General features: G+C 44.0%; 1 long non-coding RNA gene across 2 annotated transcripts in view; it reads right to left on the reverse strand.

Moving 5' to 3' along the window:
* LOC146445276 (uncharacterized) overlaps window positions 1–21,584 on the reverse strand; it is a 138,943-nt gene that overhangs the window by 97,596 nt on the left and 19,763 nt on the right. For both annotated transcript variants that reach the window (XR_014851617.1, XR_014851612.1), the window contains exon 2: window positions 12,760–12,964. This is a non-coding gene — a long non-coding RNA (uncharacterized LOC146445276). The remainder of the gene's footprint in view (window positions 1–12,759; window positions 12,965–21,584) is intronic.

A 21,584-nucleotide genomic window follows, 5' to 3' on the forward strand; every position in this document is an offset into this window, starting at 1 on the left:
GCAGCCTCCTTCATGGCACTCCTAGCCTGAGCCAATGCAGCAGCACAGTTCTAAGGGGTGGGATCAGTGTTTAATCAGAACAAGGGGCACTTTCTTCTGCTCTCCATCACTCCTCATGGCCTTGAGCCACTCATACATGGCTTTCTCACAGTCAGCCCTGGAAACCATCCTTTCCTGTAAGACTGGACAAAAGTGTTATACAGATGGCAGGGAGGGAAGGGAAGGAGGCTGTGTCTAAGGACAGAAAGGAGGAACAGAGACACACGGATGGTGGACACCAGTGACTTTTTGAGTTTACCTGCAGCATTTTTAGCTCTGATGCTCAGAGGGCTGAATAAGACTCAGACAAGCTGCCAGCTATGTCAGCAAAGCAGAAGCATAGTGTTAGTAGTGGGTACCTCAAAAGGAAAGAGGGAAAGCAGATTTCAGCATGCTGTCAGACATGGATCTCTGTCTCCTGTGTGGCCATGGACACCCACGCAGACATTGTAAACCCTGGATACACAAGCTGGCTGGCTTGTCTCTTGCATCTGTCCCACTCCTGGGGGACTGGAGCCCTTCAGCATAAATTGGGATTTCAGCTCTTGCCTCCTGTTGGACTGTAGTTGGGTCACCCTGTTCTTTGGCTATGTTGCCTCCCTCAGGCTGGATGTATCCAATTCAGAGTCCCTCAAGCTGCAGCCTCCCTGCCACTGCCCTTCCTGACAAAGCATCCCTGAGGAAGGAAGGCCTGGTATTTTCTGTAGCAGTGGTGTTGTCCCCAGCAGATGTCATGCTCACACCTCAGTCTTGTGGGGACATTTCAGGGCTGGGGCTGAACAACCAGGCTTACGGTTAACTCATCATCACCCAACTTTCCTGCAAGGTGAGGCAACATCAATGCATCCAGATGCACCATCCACTTGCTGCTCCTTCCTACCAGCCAACACTGGTGCTCAGGTGCTTGTTTACTTTTAACATAGCCCTTTTAGCTATTTAAAATAGAATAGACAGAGAGCAGGTTACTTTTTACCTCCTGATCTGAGACAAATCATGCACCCTTTGCTGGCTACCTGGGGCTTGTGTGGGTAGAGATCAGAGATCTGCCACCAGGTTTGGCAAGTGTGGGTGGAGCGGGCTGATGAGGAGACTTCAACGGGTGCCGACAGCTGGTGCAGCTAAAGGAAGGACCCCGGGGAGCTCAGAGATATGAGAAGGGCTGAGATGAGCTGCTAGGGGATGCAAGCACTGGAAAAGAAGAAATGCTGAGAGAGCCAGCTGGGGGAGGTTAATAAAGCCTGCCTGTCAGGGGAGCTATCTGACAGGCAGCCAGCCAGAGGAGGGGAAAAAACAGCTCACTCGAGTCCACAGACCCATAACTGGGTTATGGAGCTATGTAATCCACTTAAGCTCTAAAACTGTCCTGCCTCCCTCCCCCAACCTTTACTCTCCTCTCCTGCACCTCTAATATTCAGCCACGTTTCCTCGAAGCTTTGCAGGAAGTCTTGACAGTGGCTCAATTTGATTAGCGCTAGCTGCGGAGTTTTCCCAGAGGATCTCGGGAAGTGCAGAGACACAAACCCCTGCGAAAGCTGCAGGGTATCGACGAGCTCAGGCAGTGTCTGCAGCGCAGGGAGACCTGCTCTGTGAGAGGGGCACGCTCACCAGCAGAGGCACAGGGGTGGGGTTGTTTTAACCTGCATTAGGAAATGTACGTGGACACTTAATGCAGTTTATTCAAAACCAGCTGTCTTCTCCATTATATGTCATTTACCCTGAGAGAGATTAGAGAAGCGCGAGACGCAAAAGGCCTCTTAGATCATCTAGCCCATCACCCCACAAATGAAGAATTAATCCCATTAAGGACCACTGTTGGCTTTGGTGGCTTCAAGATTTGGTCCTAATTGCACAAACACAAAGCCATTACAAGACTGCAGTCTGACAGAGAAGCTTTCTTTTTTACAGGGTATATAATTTCTTTAATTAAAGAGGCTTATCTGCATGCTAATAATTAGAAAAATATTGTCCACTTCTACTCATTTCATTCTGACATCCTGGTGTGTGGGATATAAGCGGGAGGTGAGAATGTGCAAAGATGTGTATGCACTATGAGATCAGCAATGCACAGGCATATCAAAAAGACAGGTCCTTGCCCATGAGGGGATTATAATCTAATTTATTATATGGATTGCAGCACTGCATTACAAGCAAAAAAAAAAGTTCATTTTATAGGAAAGATTGGGAATGTAGCATCAAATCCTGATAAGGAAGGGAGGGGTCCACACTGATTTTCACATGCTTTGGAACAGCAGCCTACAATAGCTGAACCCATTGCAGGCTATATACACATTTTGTTTGCTCTCTAATTATTAATTTAGAAAGGACGTTCAGTCAGGGAGGGGACTGGATGAGAAATGTCCCTGAGAGCTGTCTGGAAAAAATGAGCAAGAAGGGATTTATGGAATGAGAGGGATAGAGTCCAGCAGGTTGTCTCCTGTAGCCAGGATGCAGTGGGAGAGGGTAAGAGGGCTGACAGGAGGAAGAGGCCAAGGCTGAATGCATTGACAGTGTCAAGGATGCAACTGGAGATGGACCACAGGGTGGGAAAATGTGCACAGAAGCCCCTTAAGAGAAGATCAATATGGAAGCAAAATGCAAAACTCAAGGAAGGAACAAATAACTGGGGAATCAAATTACCACTGCTGTTTCTTCCTCCTCCTGCATATTGCAGATAACAACTAAAAGCTTGAAATCTTGGCGTATTGATTGAACATATTACAAAATGACAGCAAGAATAGGAACAAATTATCAAACTCAACTTGCATTTGCAAGTTTTTAGTGGATAAACACCTTGGTCATCTTCCTTGGTAAAAAAAAGGGTGCCACCATTGATCAATGCTAATGGATTTCAATAAAGGCTAATTAAGTTATGCTCTAAAATTGGACAGAGCATAAGCCAAGTCCCAAGCATGCCCTAAAGCCAGTCTGAGGGGAAAAGAGAAAGGGATCTCACCCGTATGAAGCTACAGGGGATTATTCCACCTCCTGCAATCTTTAATAAGACTATCAATCAGCCAGGAGGGATGTTTATCCCTGTCTCCCAACATATCATACAGAGGCATTCATTGCCCAGACATGAGCAAATAATGAATTGTTCTTTGAACCAAGAGGAAGATGAAGCCCATCTAGTCACCACCTCAATCAAAATGGAAAGCACCAAGCAAAAAAATATAACCCAAGGCAAGAAAGGAGAGCAAAACAGATTAAATATATGTATAAATATTCATACATAATAAGAGATGGGATTGGAACAAAAGAATAAACCTTAACAGACCTAAATGACAATCCAAGAGATCTTTTGAAGTTGCTAATGGGAGAGACACATAAATTGTTACTGGCATCTTAACTTCTGCTGAACATCAGTGTAACGAGTAAAGCAAGGAGTGGGAGTCAAGAGCCCAGAAATCAGAGCTGTCTCTGCTGCCTCACACTGCTTAAAATACTGAGACATTAAAGGAGACCCTCACCTTACTTTAAAAAAAAATTAAAAAATTGAAAAAGCATCTGTCCTTCATGGTTGCACATAAAAGCTTGGAAACACAAAGCAATTGCACCCTAAAGGCAAGTGAAATTAACTTGTTGTTTCAAAACACATGATTAGCTTAAACTCTCAGGACTGATCTCTGTGGGGACAGTCACAGTCTCTTGTTTTGTGAGTGCTGAGGACTGAGAAAGAGGTGCTCAGAGGTGGGGACAGGATCACTTCCTTCTGTACAGCACTTAGACCAGGTAAGGAGAAAAGGAGAAGGAAAGATGGTGAGAGAGATGGGAAAGAGACCTTTGTCTTGTTAAACACAGGTGACTGAGATATTCACATCTTTAATATTTGTTTCGGCTCTTTTCAGTCCCTTCTACACAGCAGTCTACAAAGGGGATCATAGTGCCCAAAAGACCTGTAGTAACTTGTACCTGTATGTGTGTCTGACATAGCACTTTGGATCACTTTTCAGAAGCTTCTATATGGATTGTATTCAATGCCATGGCAATTCTACAGCCACATTTGCAAAGATAACACTTTGACTTTGCTGACGGTGAAATCGTTGAAACTTTCAATTAAAGATTGGCATATGAAAAAGCAAAGGATGATAATTTTTAAGCAAAAAATTGATTAAAAGTGATGCAGCTATTGAGCTTTCCAGTGCATGCTCTCCTACTTCAAACTGCAAAGAATAGTGGCCATTAGTGGTGCATTGCATATTACACTAGGAAAACGTGCTTGAGACTCAGACTGAGTTATTTCACTATTCAGTTCATTTTTGTTACTGATCTTTACTTTTTAACAGTTCTAGTGCCTACATCTTCATGTATAAATGGTCAGATCGATGGCTCGAGCCTTGAAGTGACAAGCAATCATTTAAATCATCTTTACTCAAATGTTAATAAATCTTGTTTGTTCCCTTATCCTAATGAACTGTGGTCTGCATGAGAGGTAATTAAAATGGGTGTCAGAGGAGGTGTGCACTTAGTAGGCATGCAGCTCTTGGTCCACACATATTTAATACAGGGTCATTGAAATAACAGAAAAGATAGTCACAACATCATAAGGAAATCAGCAAGACAAGCTGTTGGGGAAAGTAACATATTTTCTAGATAAGTTGATACAATTAAGAAAATAATAAAGCTTTCAGGCACACAAACCCTTCTTATTGTCCTCCCTTCTCCTCCTGCCCTCAGTATCAGCCAGTCTAACGAAAGATACTGCAACTCCTTACAAGCCTTGCTTCATTTACAGAGAGATGAACTTGTGATCAGGTGAAAAAATGCAGCAAGCAGGGCTGGCCATGCGAGCAAACAGGATCCTGAATTATTGAAAGGCAACCATGTGGCTGCCACCCGAGCAAACACAGAGGAACAATGAGAGAGGAAGCCAGAGGAGCAGCGTCTGTGGTTGTCTTTCAGCCCAGGTGCCTTTCATTTGTACCATGTTTATTAGTGGTCTAGTAAAAGAGATTGTTAATGTACAGTCTCACATGCATTGCCTCTGTGCATGAGCTCACTGCCCCTTATTTTCTGCTGTCTGTCAGCTAAAACTGGGGAAAACAAAATGGAGAATTGGTTAGGATTTGGCCTGTGTTCCTATCCATGTCTGGGTTAGACCTCAAGATGAAGTAGATTGATGGAGACCCACTAAACTCAGGTGGGTCTGCTGAGTTATTCCAGTGAAGGATCCGACTTGTTTACTTATCAGCTTCTTATGTCTTACATGATGAATTGGTCCTGCACTGACAGTTAATAAAAGATGTATTTATGTAAATGAGTGAGAGAGAGCACATGCTCTTCAATGTTAGAAAGGATTGTTTTCTCCACAAAATATATCAGCTGAAAGGCAGACAGATAGGTGTCATGTTTGTTTTGAAATATGGGGGCTTCCTGACATGAAAAACCACATGAGCTTTTTTTTTTTTTTTTTTTTTTTTGGTATAATAAATGCAAACTTGTTATAAAAACAGAATTTTCATTTGGTGACAAAGCTGTTTTTTCAGGTTCTGCTGGAAAGCAGTCAGCCTGGAGAAGGTCTTGGAATCCCAAAGGATTTTCTGCTGTGGGTTTTTTCCCTTCAAACAGGTCTGTTCATCTAATAAAAGAGACTTTCCCACCTAAAAACCTCACCTCACTTACACCTTGAAACATTCATACCACTTCTATAATAGCTTGTGTCAGCCATTCACTAATGATGGTTTATTAGCAGCAAGTGGGGTCTAATATTCACCATCTTCAGCTATGTGAGAATTGCATGTGTGTGTTGCAAATGCCTGAGAACATGCAAGATCAGCTTGTGTTCCTCCCCAAAAGGGAAACTATGAATCAGTCACAATATACAGCTGCAACAAACAATAACTATTGTCCTTTCATTTTCTGTGACAACTGGAACACAGACACTGAACAGCAGGACAATGGAGTTGTGTCAACATGCAGGAGGATTTCAGAGTGCTTACAGATATGAGTCATCCTGGTCTGTTATGGAACACTAAACCTTTGGCATTACAAGACTTTCTCAGTGATTTGATTCTCTTTATTTTTGTCTTAATTGCTTCACCCCATCATTTCAGATGGTGTGAAAGGAATGCATTCAATGCTTGCAGAAAAAAAAAAAAAAGGGGGCTCTCTCAGGACCGTGGAGAATTGTCAGATTTCCCCAGGCTTCTCATTTGACTTATTAATTCTTACTCCCTGACATACATACATACAAACCTGCACCTAAACATAAAGTCTTCTACTTGTGTTACAGATGAGAAAAATGTTGTTAAGATAAAGAAGGAGAAAAGCCTTTGAGATTTGTTATAGGTATATACATTAATACAAGCATCTTCTCTGATTAATGCTTTCCTTATTTAGAGTTTGACCTCTTCTGTATACTCATTCATACTACTGCTTAGTCTGTAGTGCCTCTTTCTTTACTATTAGGCACTTTTCCATTATTGTCTTTCACAGAATATCTTGTGTCTCTCTGCATAATTAAAAGAACTACTCATCTCCCTTTCCTGGCTTTTGGGAACTTGAATGAGAAAGTGTCACCCTACTTCTTTTCCCAGTTACTCTGGGTGCACAGTTGTAATCTCTAAATGCAGTTAAGGATCACTGATTCTGTATTTGGTAACAATCTGGCAGAATTTGGCACACTGCACAGGGGTGAGGTCATTTGGTAAAGCAGGGAATCCATGGGGATCTGTGGCTGTCTTGTTTGTTATTAATCTGCTCCTCCCAGGAACTCTTTTGCTGTTTTAGCTTTTAATCCAAACAAATATTTTGAGTACCATTCCTTTCCTGGACAGACAATTTTCTCCATTATCCTAAATATTGGTGCTACAACCTTCAGAAGGACTTGCAGGGCTAGTGAGAGGGGCTTCTCTTTCATTTGCAAGCTGTTTCTTGCCTGTTAGAGAGAGCACATCCAGCTCTTTGTGGGCTTAATGGAGGTGAGGAACATTTGCAACATCAGTCGTTTTGCACTGGGGTGTCCTTTCCCCTGTGTGGGTAACACATAGATTCTCCCTCCTACCCACTGACCTCCTGCTCTGCTCATCTGTCACACCCAGCTAATAAACTCGAGGCACCTCCTGCCCTGATCATGGCCTTGCATATTTAAGGCAGTGGAGCCCAGCACTTGGCACACACCAGGGCTGTGGGGAAAGCTGATCATACAAGAAATGCAGCAATCATTCTGCAGCCAATGCTGTCTAGATCCCCATCCCGCTTTTATTTGAGTCCCTGCCACTGGAAGTATTGAGCTGGACTAATGCACGGCAGAAAGTAAATGCTTATTGAAGAACTGCTCAAGTTTTATCTAGCCACATATTAAATGGTCTTGAATTTGGGGCAGAGGTGGGCAAGGCAAGAAGACAAAGCAGCAAATGATCTGTCTGACAGGGCTTTGGAGTCGAGCCGCAGCAGTCAAGTCTCCGTGCTTATGTATGCGTGTTGTGGGGGGAGAGGGGGATGCACAAAGGGAGGGGCAGCCAGGCGAGGGGAGTATATCTGTATGAGCTAATCTGTTTCTCTTGCTTTCCTCCTCCCCTCCCCATCTCCCTTTTTCTGCCTCTCTCTCCTGGGAGATGACTCACACCTGCTCTGCCCTGATACTACCATTTCCCATCAGAAGCAGACAGTCACTCTGAAGTCACCCAAGCTGTTCTGTGTTAGATCCCTGCATTGCTTACATCTGCTCTTTGGTGTGCAGGATTCAAATGCTGTGATGGGCAGCATGCCTGCAGCCCAGCACAGACCCATGAAATCCAGCCACCTGCCTGTGACACACTGATGTCTTGATGGCATCCTGGGCTTCTGAGTGCTCCGTCCTAGTGGGAGCACCATTTTAGGGTGGGTTGATGAATCTTCTCTTTATCAGAGAGATGGTCTTTATAAGGACCCAGGCAAAGCATTTATCAGTTGACATCAGGTGCTCAGATAGACAAATGGCTTTTCAATTCTAAAAGGTCTGAGTAATTTCATTTGCATCTGACCTTATTCCACCTACACCTCCCACCTTGGCTAAAACAGACCGTTTCACCTGCATATAAACAACCACAGTGGCATCCTCTAATGCTTTCTATGCAGGATCCCAAAGTACTTTAAAAACATTAATGGATGAAGAGTCAGGACCTCACCACAATGTGGGTAACCATTATTTTAATTTACGTTTTAGGAAGCTGAAGGCATAATCAGCATCTTCCTGTAGCAAGACTACATAACAAGTAGAGAGAATATTGGAAAGGAACGGGGCAACATGGTCCAGCACTGTATTTGAGAGTCAAAACCATTCCTTAGTTTAGTGAAAAGGATGGGCAAGCATTTAGCATCTGTTAGTTCTGCAAAGTTCTGCATCTCTAAGTCTCTCTGTGAGTTTCAGTTTCAAGTGAGCCTGCACACTTTAGGGACATTCAGTGATAATAACTGAATTTGGCCACCTTTGTTGCTCAAAACAAAGCTACAGACTGAACAAAAGCTCAGGAAATCTCAGAGGCTTCTGGGTCCTGATGCTCACTGAAATATCACATGGGACAAATTGCACATTATTTTTAAAGTCACCAACAAGGTATTGTTCACCCTTATTATCCTGCAACTTGTTTTTCGTCTGTATTGAGTACACATAAAACACCAATCACTGTAGTATCCAGAGCTGCTCACAGGTTTTACCAAAGACGGGAAAGATGGTTTGACTTGAGCTGTCAGCAGCAAATTCTCTATGTGCATGGATACTGCACTTATCCAGCGCACACTTCTACAGCAGACAGCTAGAATTATCTTGAGAATATGACAAATGAAGGCGTGGTGGTTTTCCCTAACTAGGAAGATGTTTTCCTTTGGATAAAATCCCCATACTGTGCTCTGACAGTTGCAAGCTTAAGGTTCATCTCCAGGAGAAGCCAGATCTAAGGTGTGAGCCTTTTGTAGTGGCAGCTAAAATTCCTGGAAGAGGCTTCCTGGGAGCATGAGTGTCCCCTTCAACCAGAGCTGTCACTCCAGCTCTTAGGGAAACTGATGGCCAAGTCAGATTCCCAACGCAGCATGTATGATCTAATTTTTGGAAGTACTGAGAACCTTTACTGACATAAACCCAGACTTGCAAACAATCAGGAGAAAGAGGAATTTCCTTCCTCCTTAACACCAGAGAGGCAGCCATCCTTTCACAATTAAAATAATCATGAGCATATGTCTGACTTCTTGCATAAGGCAGTAAAATTACATCCACAGTTACATTTCACTCTCATTTTCTTTGGGAAATATGATCCTGAAATAGAACCTTGCCCTTTCTCAGCGATAATTTTCCTGTTCTGTTATAGGAGGGATAGAACAACAGTTCAGCACAGGTTTCCAAGAGGGCTTTTACCTCTTTTCAGAGGGAAGGATGCATACTTTTCTTTTTGGAGATTTTTATCTCTGTTTTGTTCAGACATCCATTGTTCCAGATGTCACTGGAAGTCCCAGTAAAAGGTGTTTTTTATATATACTCCAGAGTTTTTCTTCAAATCGACAGTCCTTCACTGAGGCCCTGGATTTATACTCTGCCTTCTTCTCTGCCTCTACCAGATGTCTGTCTTCTTTCTATCACTTTGTTCAAGCTATCATGTACCTCCTTCCTCAGCTTTCTACCCCTAAAATACTCCTTTGATTCATCCACTTCCACTTCAGCTTTCGCTCTGGCATTGATCAGCAGAGGCATTTGGGAAGCACAAAATCTGCCCCATCCCTCCAGCTTACTACTGAGCACACTCAGTGGATGCATCTTACAGCCTGTCTCAGTTTTGCCTGGCATGAAGTTAATTTTCTTCCCAGTAGCTGGTACAGTGCTGTGTTTTGGATTCAGTATGAGAATAATGTTAATAACACATGGATGTTTCAGTTGTTGCTAAGCAGTGCTTACCCTAAGTCAAGGACTTTTCCATTTCCCATGCTCTGCCAGCAAGCAGGTGCACAAGAATCCTAAGTGTGATCACAGAGCACACACAGGAAAACCAAGGGATCAGCCCCAGCCAGCATGGGCTTAGAAGGTAGGTCCTGCCTGACCAACCTGATCTCTTTTTATGATCAGGTGACCTGTCTGGTGGATGAGGGAAAGGCTGTGGGTGTTTTCTACCTGGATTTCAGCAAAGCCTTTAACACCATTTCCCCCACAGCACACTCCTGGAAGAGCTGGCAGCCCTTGGCTTGGACTAATGCACTCTTCACTGAATTCAAAACTGGCTGCATGTCCAGGCCCAGAAAGTAGTGGGAAATGGTGCTGCATCCAGTTGGCATTTGGTCACAAGTGCTCCCCCAGGGATCAGTGCTGGGCCCAGTCCTATTTAATACCTTTATTGATGACCTGGATAAGGGGATCGAGTCCACTCTTAGTAAATTCAGGGGCAACACCAAGTTGGCTGTGAGTTTGGATCTGCTGATCTGTTGATGTGCAGGGTAGGAAGGCTCTGCAGAGGGATCTGGATAGGTTGGATCAATGGGCTGAGACCAACAGTACAAGGTTCAACAAGACCAAGTGCTGGGTCCTGCACCTTGGCCACAACAGCCCTATGGAGCACTATGGACTTGTGGCAGAGTGGCTGGAAAACTGATGCATGGAAAAGGACCTGGGGATGCTGGCTGACAGCAGCTGAACATGAGCCAGCTGTGCCCAGCTGGCCAAGAAGGCAATGGCATCCTGGCCTGGACCAGCAACAGTGTGGCCAGCAGGACCAGGGCAGTGATTGTCTCCCTGAACTTGGCACTGGTGTGGCTGCCTTGAGTTCTGTTTCCAGCTCTGAGCCTATCATGACCAGAAGGACACTGAGGTGCTGGAGTGAGTCCAGAGAAGGGCAACAGATCTGGTGAATGGTCTGGAGGGCATTTCCTGCAAGGAGTAGTTGAGGGAACAAGGGTTGTTTAGCCTGGAGAAGAGGAGGCTTAGGACTGACCTATTGCTCACTCAGACTCCCTGAAAGGAGGCTGTACCCAGGTGGGGGTCAGCCTCTTCTCCCAGGTGGTGAAAAACTGCATTGTGCTTCACTTGTTTCTTTTGGGTTTTATTCCTCCCTCTCTTTCATTACTATTATTACTATCATCATTAGTGGTGGCTTTATAATTTACTTTGTTTCAATTATTAAAATGCTCTTGTCTTAACCCCCGAGTTTTACTTTTTTCTGATTCTTCTCCCCATCCCATTGCAGGGGAATGGGTAGTGAGTGAGTGGCTGCATGACACACAGCCCCATATATGACACACAGCTGCCTCAAAACACCCTGGAGCAGCAGTCAGGCATCACCTCTCAGGGAGTAGTAGGGAATATGACAGCCAGGAAAGTAATGCCTTGTAGTCCTGGTTTCCAAATCTTTTACAGACATTGTAGATCTGGATTGGCTTTTATCACATTCCTGGGCTATACAGGGTGTGTCTCAGTAAAGAGAAACAAAGCCTTTAAGAACTGCTCCTGGTACTACCTGCCCAGTGCTGGGATGGAAAACACTGGGATGGAAAACATCTATACTCAGCTGACCCTCTGAGACTCTGAGGGGCTCCCAAAAGCCTTCCCACCCAGCCTGGGACCCCTTGTTCACATTTTGCTGATAAGCAGCATGGATCTGAGTTGGCTGTGCATCACGTGCCTTTGCAGCCCATGATACTGGGGGCCTGCAGGGAAACATCCCACTCTCTTTCTTTACTTAAAGGTCAGTCTCTTGATGTCATCCCAGGCCCCTGGGATAGGTGGAGGCTAGCAGTGCAAGTCTGGGTGACTGCAGCAGACTCACTGTGTGCTGGCATGTGCTTCAAGGCATATTCCCCTGTCCTAGCTTTGACCCTCCTGCTACCAGCCATGGAGATAGACAGTGCATAACCACAGAGCTCAAACACACAGCTAGGCATTGTTTCTTGGCTGTCTCACAGGGCTCTGTTGTCTTTGTTCTGTATAAGTCTATAAAGCACCATTTTGCTTTGCTGTGGCACTGAAATTCTACTGTGCAGCAGCAAGACAGCTCACCTTGCTGCCTGATCTGACATGGCCAGATTTTACTGTCCACCTGCTGCAAAATCACACTGACATATACACATGATGAGTCCCTCCAAACTTCTAATCAAATGTGGCTGATTAACATTTAAATACCAGCACAAAAGCCTCTGTTGACCTGCACTTACACCGATCAATCTTTCCAAGAAAACTAAAACTCCAGCTTGTGGAAGATGGAGCCTGGCCTCTGAATATTGATTTCTGATGCTCTGCCATGTCTTTTTTGGATTAACACCTTTGGACAGTGTCCCTGTGGCTCAGTGGATAGCAGGACTGCACCTGCGTCCTCTTGGAGGAACCAGGAATGAAAGAGCTTGTTGGGAAAGCAAAGAGAGAAAAGTCCTCGACTTGTCTGGGATCATGGGATGGCTGAAAGACAAGGGTTCCAATGGTGGTTGGAAAACAGTATTAAAGGGGCAGGCTTGGGCTTTCTCCTATCTTGCTTTGGTCTTATGGGGCTAACATAGGAAAGGGAGCTCTGATGCCTAGATCATGGAACACATTAGCATTGTCTAAAGATCCTGTGCTTTCTGGCCACCAGTACCTGAGACTTCCTCTAGGAAACCCACCAATTTTTTACCTGATTTTGTACTTGCTAACCTTTCTAGATCACCACATTGCTGTCATTTGCAGGCTGCTTATCGTTATCAGCTAGCAGCTGTGGCCAATTGATCCTTACAGCAGGACTCTTGACAAAAGTCAGTGAAAAAACACATTGCATCAAATGTACACATAGCCCTTACCTTTCAAAGCTGATCCATTAGTGTATGTTTCTGCTGGAAGTTTTACTTCAGAGAATGGCAGCCCGCAGTGGCTGAAAATGTTAGGACTTCCTAGGAGATGAACCAATCAGAAAACACAGTCTATTGTACAAATCCACAGTTTGTCCACATGTTGGAGACTATATTCTGCTCTGGCCTTCCCATCTCAGGTGGGAACATTGTAGAGCTGGAAAAGGTTCAGAAAGAGACAATGAGGTTGTATGGAAAAGCTTACAGATGAGGGATGGCTAAGTCATCTTTAGCCTAGAAATGAGACATCTGGTAGGACTGTAGGTAGTGACATGAAGATGGTAGACACACACTGACTGTGACCTGTCTTTTCTGAAGCAAGAACCTAAAGCACCAGATGAAGCTTGGGATTCAAAAAAACCCCAAAGAAGGTACTTATCCTCAAACACACAGCTGAACTGGGGAAATCCTTACCACAAGGTGTGCAGTGACCATAGTTACATTTGTAAAGTGGCTGGACAAACTGGTGGATAATAAAATTAATGTGCACAGAAATGAGACCTGGTTCAGGAAGTCACTGAGTTGGAAACAGAGCTGGAAGTATGGGCAGAGGTAGTGTTATATATACTTTGTCTATTCTGACACACTTCTTCAGGCCTCTGCTTTTGGCCAACAACGAAGACCACATACTGGGATGGTTAAAACATTGCTCTAAGCCAGTACTGTTGCCCTCATATTCCTCTGTCATATGTGTGCCTCCCAAATGGTGACCAACAGCTGCCTCTCTACTGCCAGCACCTTTCCCTGCATCAGGCAGCATGTGAGAAAGAACCTGATGGAGTTTAGAGCACCATTTTCAGAAGCAAAAGGAAGATGAAGGGAATGGCTACCTGGTACAGTGCAAGGCAGTATGGAGAAACCAAAATATTGTTTAAGATACAGCTCACATATAGGAAGAGATATAACTGAGCAGCACCAAGCAAACCCTTGAAGCAATTACTATCCACCTCCACAAGCCTTTAAAAAAAATTAAAAAGAGCTTGTTTTTGCTGGAAAGGAAGAAGATAGGCATCCATATCGCAGCAAAGCACATGGTTTCAGTTGGAGCAATTTTAGTTACAGCTCCATGGGAGAAACCAAGACCTGGAAGCCTGTGGAATGAAATCTACAGCTCGGTAGAAGAATCCCTGCAGCTGGGAAAGCCAGACTGTGATAAAACCCTTGGGTGTCCCATGTTTATGTACTTTGGAGGGGCTGAAAGGAGACTGGATCAATAGTGTTTGAATCATATTTGCATTGTATTAATTTCATGCGTCTGTCTTCCTCTGGTGGCCTGTCTGGGCAAAATATAGGAATTCTCTCCCCCCTTTTCATACCTCAGTTGTCTGTAGAATGAGAGAAGAATTAACACTGCCTGTAACTAGTGTCTCAATGCAGGCAGTGCATGTTGTCATGTCTACCTGCACTGAATTTTCTGTTACCTGGATGGTGTGTTTTCCATGCACGCACTGAACTGATCTCTGAATTCAGGAACAGGGGATGTCTTCCACTGCTCAGACTGCTTAGAACCACCTGGTTTGGTCTTTTCCCCGTATTTTTTTTTCCCCCATAATTTTCTCTCAGTGTTCTTGTTTTGGTTGAGAAGTTATTAGTTTTGTTTTTTTTTTTTTTACAAATGCCCTACTGTATCAATAATCTAGAATATTAATGGTGGGGACCTGTCTCCTTCTCCTCTTCCATGGAATATTTTAATACACCTTTTTACCTTGTAATAGATCTTGAGTTTATTGTAAGGGTATAGGGATTTATGGGAATGTTGTGAGCAGAGCATATCACAGAATCACAGAATCATAGAACCACAGAATATGCTGGGTTGCAAGAGACCTTTAGGATCATCTCATTCCAGCCCCCTTTCATGAACAGGGACATCTTCCACTAGACCAGGTTGCTCAGACTTCCATCCAACCTGACCTTAAAATGTTCTGTAAAACCTCCTGAACTAGACCTCTAAGGCATGGTGGTCCTTTCCCAGGTGTGCTGCTGGAATTACAGACACCCTTCTCACATCCAGCCACATCCTGCCATTTGTGACACAAGTCTCAAAACATTCTTCTATGATAACTAAGATGGCTAAACTCAGAAATAGAGAAAAAAGAGATATTTTTAAAAGGTCCAAGTCTTCTTCCCCATTTCCTGAAAAGAGAGGCAGTGTACACTATTACCTTTGCAATTTCTTCCAAACAACCACAAATGGCATTCCTGGAGATGTATTTTGCATCCACCTCATGCTTCTTTTCCACCACTAGAATTCCCTCCTTTGCTTTTGATTTTCCCATTATCTCCCAAGTATTCTGCCTGCTATGGACATTCCTTCAGTTGAAGGCTGTGACTTTGCTTCCTGAGATTCAAACAGGCTGCCACCTTTCATCAATAACAATTTCCCTTTATTCCCCTCCAGAAAGAATTGCCTCTCTGGCAGACAAAGGAAAGCACCTCTCACATAAAAGTGGAGCAGAACTAATGTATTTACTCTATTTGCCTATTTTATTATTCCTTGGAGATGTATTAGTTTAACAGGTTTATTTATGGTACGTGAAAAGTTAAATATTCCTTTGTCCTTGGGATTTACATAAACTGGTGCAGTGTGAGATTCTGGGGGTTTTAATGAGGTATTTGTCAAAATACTCTCCCTGGCAGATTTTTTTTTAATACCTTTGAGACCATAAAGGATCATTTTACTACAATACTGTGCCTCTATCAGAGCTTGTGTGAGTGGCTTGTAATATCCTGTGGTTGTATTCCCTCTGGATGTCTGACTTCCCTTTGAGAGCAGTGAGTCAAGAGGAGCAGGGCCTGGAGGATGCCTGCCAGAACCTCCCCTGAGCCAGGACTGAGTGGGGAGCACACTCTCCATGCATCCTGCATGGTCCTTGGGGTGAGGTCAGGGCTCCTGCAGAGCCCACCCACTGGCCACAGGCCCCAGCCCCGGAGTTAAGACACACACCAAGCTTCATCCAAGCTGTTAGTGTGTAATATCCTACAAACCAAGGTGTCTTCCTTAGTGGAGCTTAACGTCAAAAAAGATCTGGAAGAAAATGGTATTGTGTAGTTTTGCTCTGAGGAAAGAGCAGCCAAAATGTGATCTCCCAGGCTATTTGACTATCAGCATAGGGCAGCTCTTATCTTTACCACAAGGATATTGTCCATAAGAGCTGGGCTTTACCATAAGGTCTGTACCACAGCAGTTGGGTAAGACCCACCACTTCCATGGATTTCAATGTTAGCCCCAGAAGGCACAGCACCCTCTTGAACTAGCGTGGCAGTGGTGCCCTAGTGGGACAGGACACGGGCTCCAGGTGGAATTGGATAGATGTCCCATCCCTTATCAGATACAGGAAGATGCACCACACTTGCCAAATCTCCCCATGTTGCCAAACTGCCCCAATCTCTCCTGCCACCCAAAAACACATTCCAAAGCCTACATCCCACCAAGCCATAGCTGGTAGCAAGTCCCAAGGGAAGGGTTACCTCTGCTGGGACATGGCTGGAGAAACAAGAAGGGTATAGGGAACAGGCTTTGTCCTAAGACTGTAGCCAGAAGGGAGACAGAAATGGGAGTAGGTTATGTAAGTGGTACCAGTCCCTTTACTTAAGGACACTGATGGAGATGGAGGGAAGGAGACAATTATGTAACAGCATTATTTACAGGTCTGAAAAAATCCTTCACAACTTCTGCACATCCTTTATTGTGCAAAGCAAGCCAGACAAGGAGTGAAAATTACAGCTAGTTAAGGATACCTTCATTAATTCATTTTTACTTCAGTAATTCTTTTGCAAATTAGAGAACCCAGAAAGTTCCTTCAAAAAAAAAATTTAAAAAGAGAAACCAAAGTAAACCAAAAAACCCCCAAATAACAAGGAAAAAAAGATGCAGAAAAGAAACTAATCCCTAATTACCAACTCAGTAGTGCAAATGAATATTTACCTCAAAACATGCTAGCAATAACATACTATGTATAAAAACATCCTCATTCTTTCTCAGTCTGTGTGGGTGTTGATCTCGGGCTATGGCCCACTAGCATAACATGAGTAGTTCTAAACACTGGCTGATCCCAGGAAGAGATCATGCAGGCTCAGCTTGCACCAGAAGTCAGTTCTGAATCACATCAAATCCCCATGCACTCTGACTGGTACAGAAGCCTTAGGTACAGAATATTTCCAGTATAAAGTGCAATCCCTAAACACATGCAGAAAAAGGTTGCATGGGCAAGAGAAACGGTTGGGATGGGATGGGATGGGATGGGATGGGATGGGATGGGATGGGATGGGATATGATGGGATGGGATGGGATGGGATGGGATGGGATGGGATGGGATGGGATGGGATGGGATGGCTAGTTCCTTTTTGGGTCTTTTTTCACACTGGCATGTAGAGAAATCACTGCACAGGACTTTGACAGTGACAAAACTGCCTCAAGGTCCTTTCTTTGGCATAGTTTTGTTATCTTGTATCTGTGGGTTCCTGTCTAGCAAAGTGATCAAGAGCCAAGTGAAGATGGTCAGACTTTCCACTGGGCTTTAATGGGCTTTCAATCAAAACCCACAAGATCAATTTTATGAAGTTTTAACTAAGCCTGAGCACCTTCAGTTCTCACTGAAATGACAGCAGTCAGCATCTCCAGAGGTATTTTATAAACTGGGGCTCTAGATCCACTATGACGTGCAGTGAGTAATTTATTTGTTTTTCAGGTGACTTTTCCAAGGTCATCTGAATCTCATATGACTGAATGGACAAGAGAGGCCATGACTATGGACACAAATGCCTCCCTCTCCTCCTGTTGGCAAGAGAGGCAGGATTGATCATCAGTGTCACACACAGACAACAGACAACAGACAACCAAAAACCCCATCAGGTGCAGTACTACAGAGTCAGGTTTCTATTTACTGTAGGGCTGTTACAGGTCCTAAAAGATTCATTCATTTTTTAATAGGTTATCTGTTAAGCCAAAAAAAAAAAAAACCAAAAAGGGGTGCAATTCTCCGAAACTAAACACATTTGCTGAATGGAAGCTTTAAATTTCAGAGTGCATAGAGAGCTTTAAAAGCTGAAGAGTATCATTTATTATTTATCACCACTTATAAATTTTAAGTAATCAGCTAAGAGTTATTACCTAACACTTACTTTTCAGTGTCCAGAACATACTTGCTGGGTGTACACAGTTACTGAGCTTTTCAGTGGGCCAAACACTGTAGTCGTGGACTTCCAAGCATCCAGACTCCCACTGGCCACCTCTGTAATGGAGGTACAGTGCTTCTTACAATAATTACACACTTTCCATCTGGAGGGGATGCAACCTGAAAGCATGATAGGCCTAAGCTACCCCCTAGGTGCTTGCCACAGTCAACACACGTGAACAAAGCATCTTTTGAGAGTTTTTTTCCTCACTCCATCAGAGGAAAAATAGGTTAAATTATTTGGGGTGCAGGGGATGACATGGGGATGCAGCACTCTCCCATCTCTTTCTGTTGATTATAAGGGAAGCCTGCACAACAATTTATTTTTCCCTCAGTTTTTTTTAGGAAAGATTTGTTCATTTACTTCCCAGACTAAGCGATATTCTTAGCAAAGATAAATGCAGAAGAACTACAGTACACAGGGCCTCCAAATATCAGCATGCTACGGATGGGTTACTGGGATGGCATTTATCCAGATATACTAAAGCTCCTAGGCCTCCCTGCTTCACCTCAGACAATGTGCAAGTTGGGCTGATTGAGACAAAGGACTACAGTCCTGGACTTGGGCTGTTGCACATTCTTCCAGTCTTCTTCACATTTTTTATGCTTTTAGCCAGTACTCATCTAATCCCATGGCTGCCAGTTTGTCTCTGAGGGAGTGCAAACATGAAGCTGCTCAGACTCAGAGAGACCTGTGCTGCCTTCCTCAGCTGAAAGCCAGCGCTGGCATTCCCAGATTTGCCTTCTTTGCTTGAGGGGGAAGGCTGGAGCCATGTGCTGTGCTAGGTGCAGTAAGAGGATACCTTAGGGGATTAAGAACAGACACAGTGGGAAAAGGAAGTTGTGCTCTTGCATATCCTCACATCTTCCCAGCTGCGTTTCTGCACGTGGCCTGAAAGACTGAGAGCACTGGCTGCAATAAAGCAGAGCTGTGACTGTGTGAATAACTGTACCAGCAACCACACCAGATTAGACAAAAGGTCCAGTGGTGAGGGGTTTAGCCTGCAAAAAGGCAAAAACAGTGCCTAGGAGTTACCTACTTCCATCCACTATCCTCTTTGGTTGCCCATTTAACTCTTAGAAATATAAAGAACGTTATCTCCAAAACTAAGTTTAAGAAATGAAGATAATCTCTTCCACTCTCATGTGTTCACTCCCTGCTATTTCTTTTTGCCTCAGTCAAAGATGAGAAAATGAGCTTGAGCTGCTGAGGAGAGAAGCAGCTGCACTGATGTCAGAGCTTCTCCGAGGACATTTCCCAACAGGCCTGGAAAAGGATTACACTGTAGCTGGTAACAGTAGGGGATGTTGATTTTCAAATCCCTTTTATTCAGCATTTGTGTCAGCGTTTTCATGCGTGTTACCTCTGGGCTGAGGCAAACATAAATCTGTTCTTACCAGTCTTCTCATTAGCATGCATGAAACAAACATTAGCAGAGAGGGCATCAGCACCGAGCGATAGCAATCCATTTATATCGCTTTGGGAGGCAAACAGGAGGTGGGGAGCAGTGGATTCTGACACATGGGCCTGGTAAGGCTGCTGCTGAAGCCGGTCCATGGTGCAGTGTCAGGTTGCTGCCTGCAAGGTGGGGCAGGAGACACACAGGGAGTCAGAAGCAGGTATAGTACCAGAGTTTTAGTCTTGGAAAACAGGGGAAGTCCATTATTCATTGGTGAAAGAAAAATTCTTTCATACTGGGTTTGTCATCTGCTTTTATATCTAAAGTCAGAGAAGTAATCATGTCTTTTTTAATTTTGCAGTCACTGCCTCAAACCAGCCTCACAGGAAGAAGGTCTCAGATTTCTTTTAGCTTTTTGATGGGGGATGACTTATGTATTTAAACTACATGGATATCCTACATCCTCCAAAGCAGGAGGGACCACCAGCAAAACACAGAACATTGAAGATTGTGAATGTTTTCTGCTGTGCAAAACCCACTATGCTGAACAAATGTTGCTTCATGATATAGATATACCTTTACTGTAAGCACATGTGAACACATGCTCTGTGTGAGGAGTCATGCTAAAGAACAAGCATTTCATACATCCCTGTAACTGTGGTGGCTGGACTTTCTCTATTCATGCAGCAAAGCTACTGCAAGCAAGGCATTGTACCAGACTCTGCAGCAGATCCCCTATCGCTAATAACGCTGAGAAACTGGTGTCTATCAACAACAGCCCTTGTGTTAAATTAATGACATGTACCAGAAGCAATGTAGGAAGATTGTTATTTTGGTCCCATCTGGGTCCTGTGCTGGGGAAGCAAAAAATGATGGCATTTTTTTTGGAGAAACATTTGGCTACCCAGTCAACCTTTTTTTTTTTTTTTTTTTTTTTAAAATAAGTCACAGCATCAAGCTCTGGTTGCTTTCCAATTCTTCTCCAGTCCTTTTGGAAATGCTTTAGTGAAGAAGCAAAGAATATTGCAAAGAGCATTGCCTTGGCATGGAAAAGGCAGTGTTTTCCTACACAGCTGACCTGAGCATATGGAAGTGGAAAGACTGCATCTCCATTCTTTAGGGAAGAGTTTGCACATAGGTGGAAAATGCTTGAGATGCAGCACCTCAACCCAAAGGTCTCGCCCAGCTTGTCTGAAGGATCAATGCAAAGCCTCCTACCTGAATTGCAATGACTTTATAACTCCAGAAACTGTGGAAAGAGATGATACAACAGGATGCTAAAACATCCCTTCTTATCCCTTCTGTGCTGTGGACAGCAGTGAAGTACTCCATTAGGATCTATCAAATACTTGTGCCTGTGACAAACACTGAGTCCCTTAGAGGTGTGAGGTGTGCCAGCTGTCATTTAAATTTCTTACCCCCGAAGACAATGTTTGAGTCTTTCTCCAGGGTAGTGTCATACCCATATACCCAATACTAAAGTGCCTCAAAATTCAGAATGCATTTTTAAGAGCAGCCAGGTCCAACACTAGACAAATATGTCCCTTGGCGTTACTGTCTGCAGAAACTTGCCCATCTTAGCACACTGAGCCAACAGCTTTGTATTGCTTATTTAATGAAGATTCTGTAATGAGGGTGCACCACCTTCATCCCACAATTATTTTCAGCCAAATCCACAACATTTAACTCCCCTTGGTCCACACGTTGAGCACAGAGCCCTATCCTTCCATACCTGAGCAGATTCTCAGTTCCCTTACACTCACAAAGTTGAGTCCTTCTAGCACAGCTATCCCATATTTGGTAGGAGCAAGCTTGCCTTATCACTTCTCAATAGCATCTCTGGACAAATACAGGCCCTCAGACTGTCTGTTCAGGTTGGCCAGCATCCCATCAGCATCACATCTGGTTTTGCTTTTTCTAAGTCGTGCAATATTCAGCAGAAGGTCAAGGAACTTGGTGGTTCTGGTATGCATGCAAACATCACGGCTCTGCTCCCTTTCCCTCAGTCTGTGGATGGCACTGGAGGAAACCTCCAGGCACTGAATGTCTTCCCTCTCTTCTTTTTCCCTTGGCTGAAAAAGCCCAGCATCAACCTGCTGTGACTTCACCTCTGTCAGTTTTAGGGTTTTTTACCTGAAAGACATTAAAAGTGCCTTACAGTATATTTTGTGTTATCTGGTATTATTGTAGTTATGGGATCTCT

This window comes from Lichenostomus cassidix, chromosome 1 (genome assembly GCF_008360975.1).
Source record: "Lichenostomus cassidix isolate B80296 chromosome 1, HeHo_3.0, whole genome shotgun sequence".
Lineage (NCBI taxonomy): Eukaryota > Metazoa > Chordata > Aves > Passeriformes > Meliphagidae > Lichenostomus > Lichenostomus cassidix.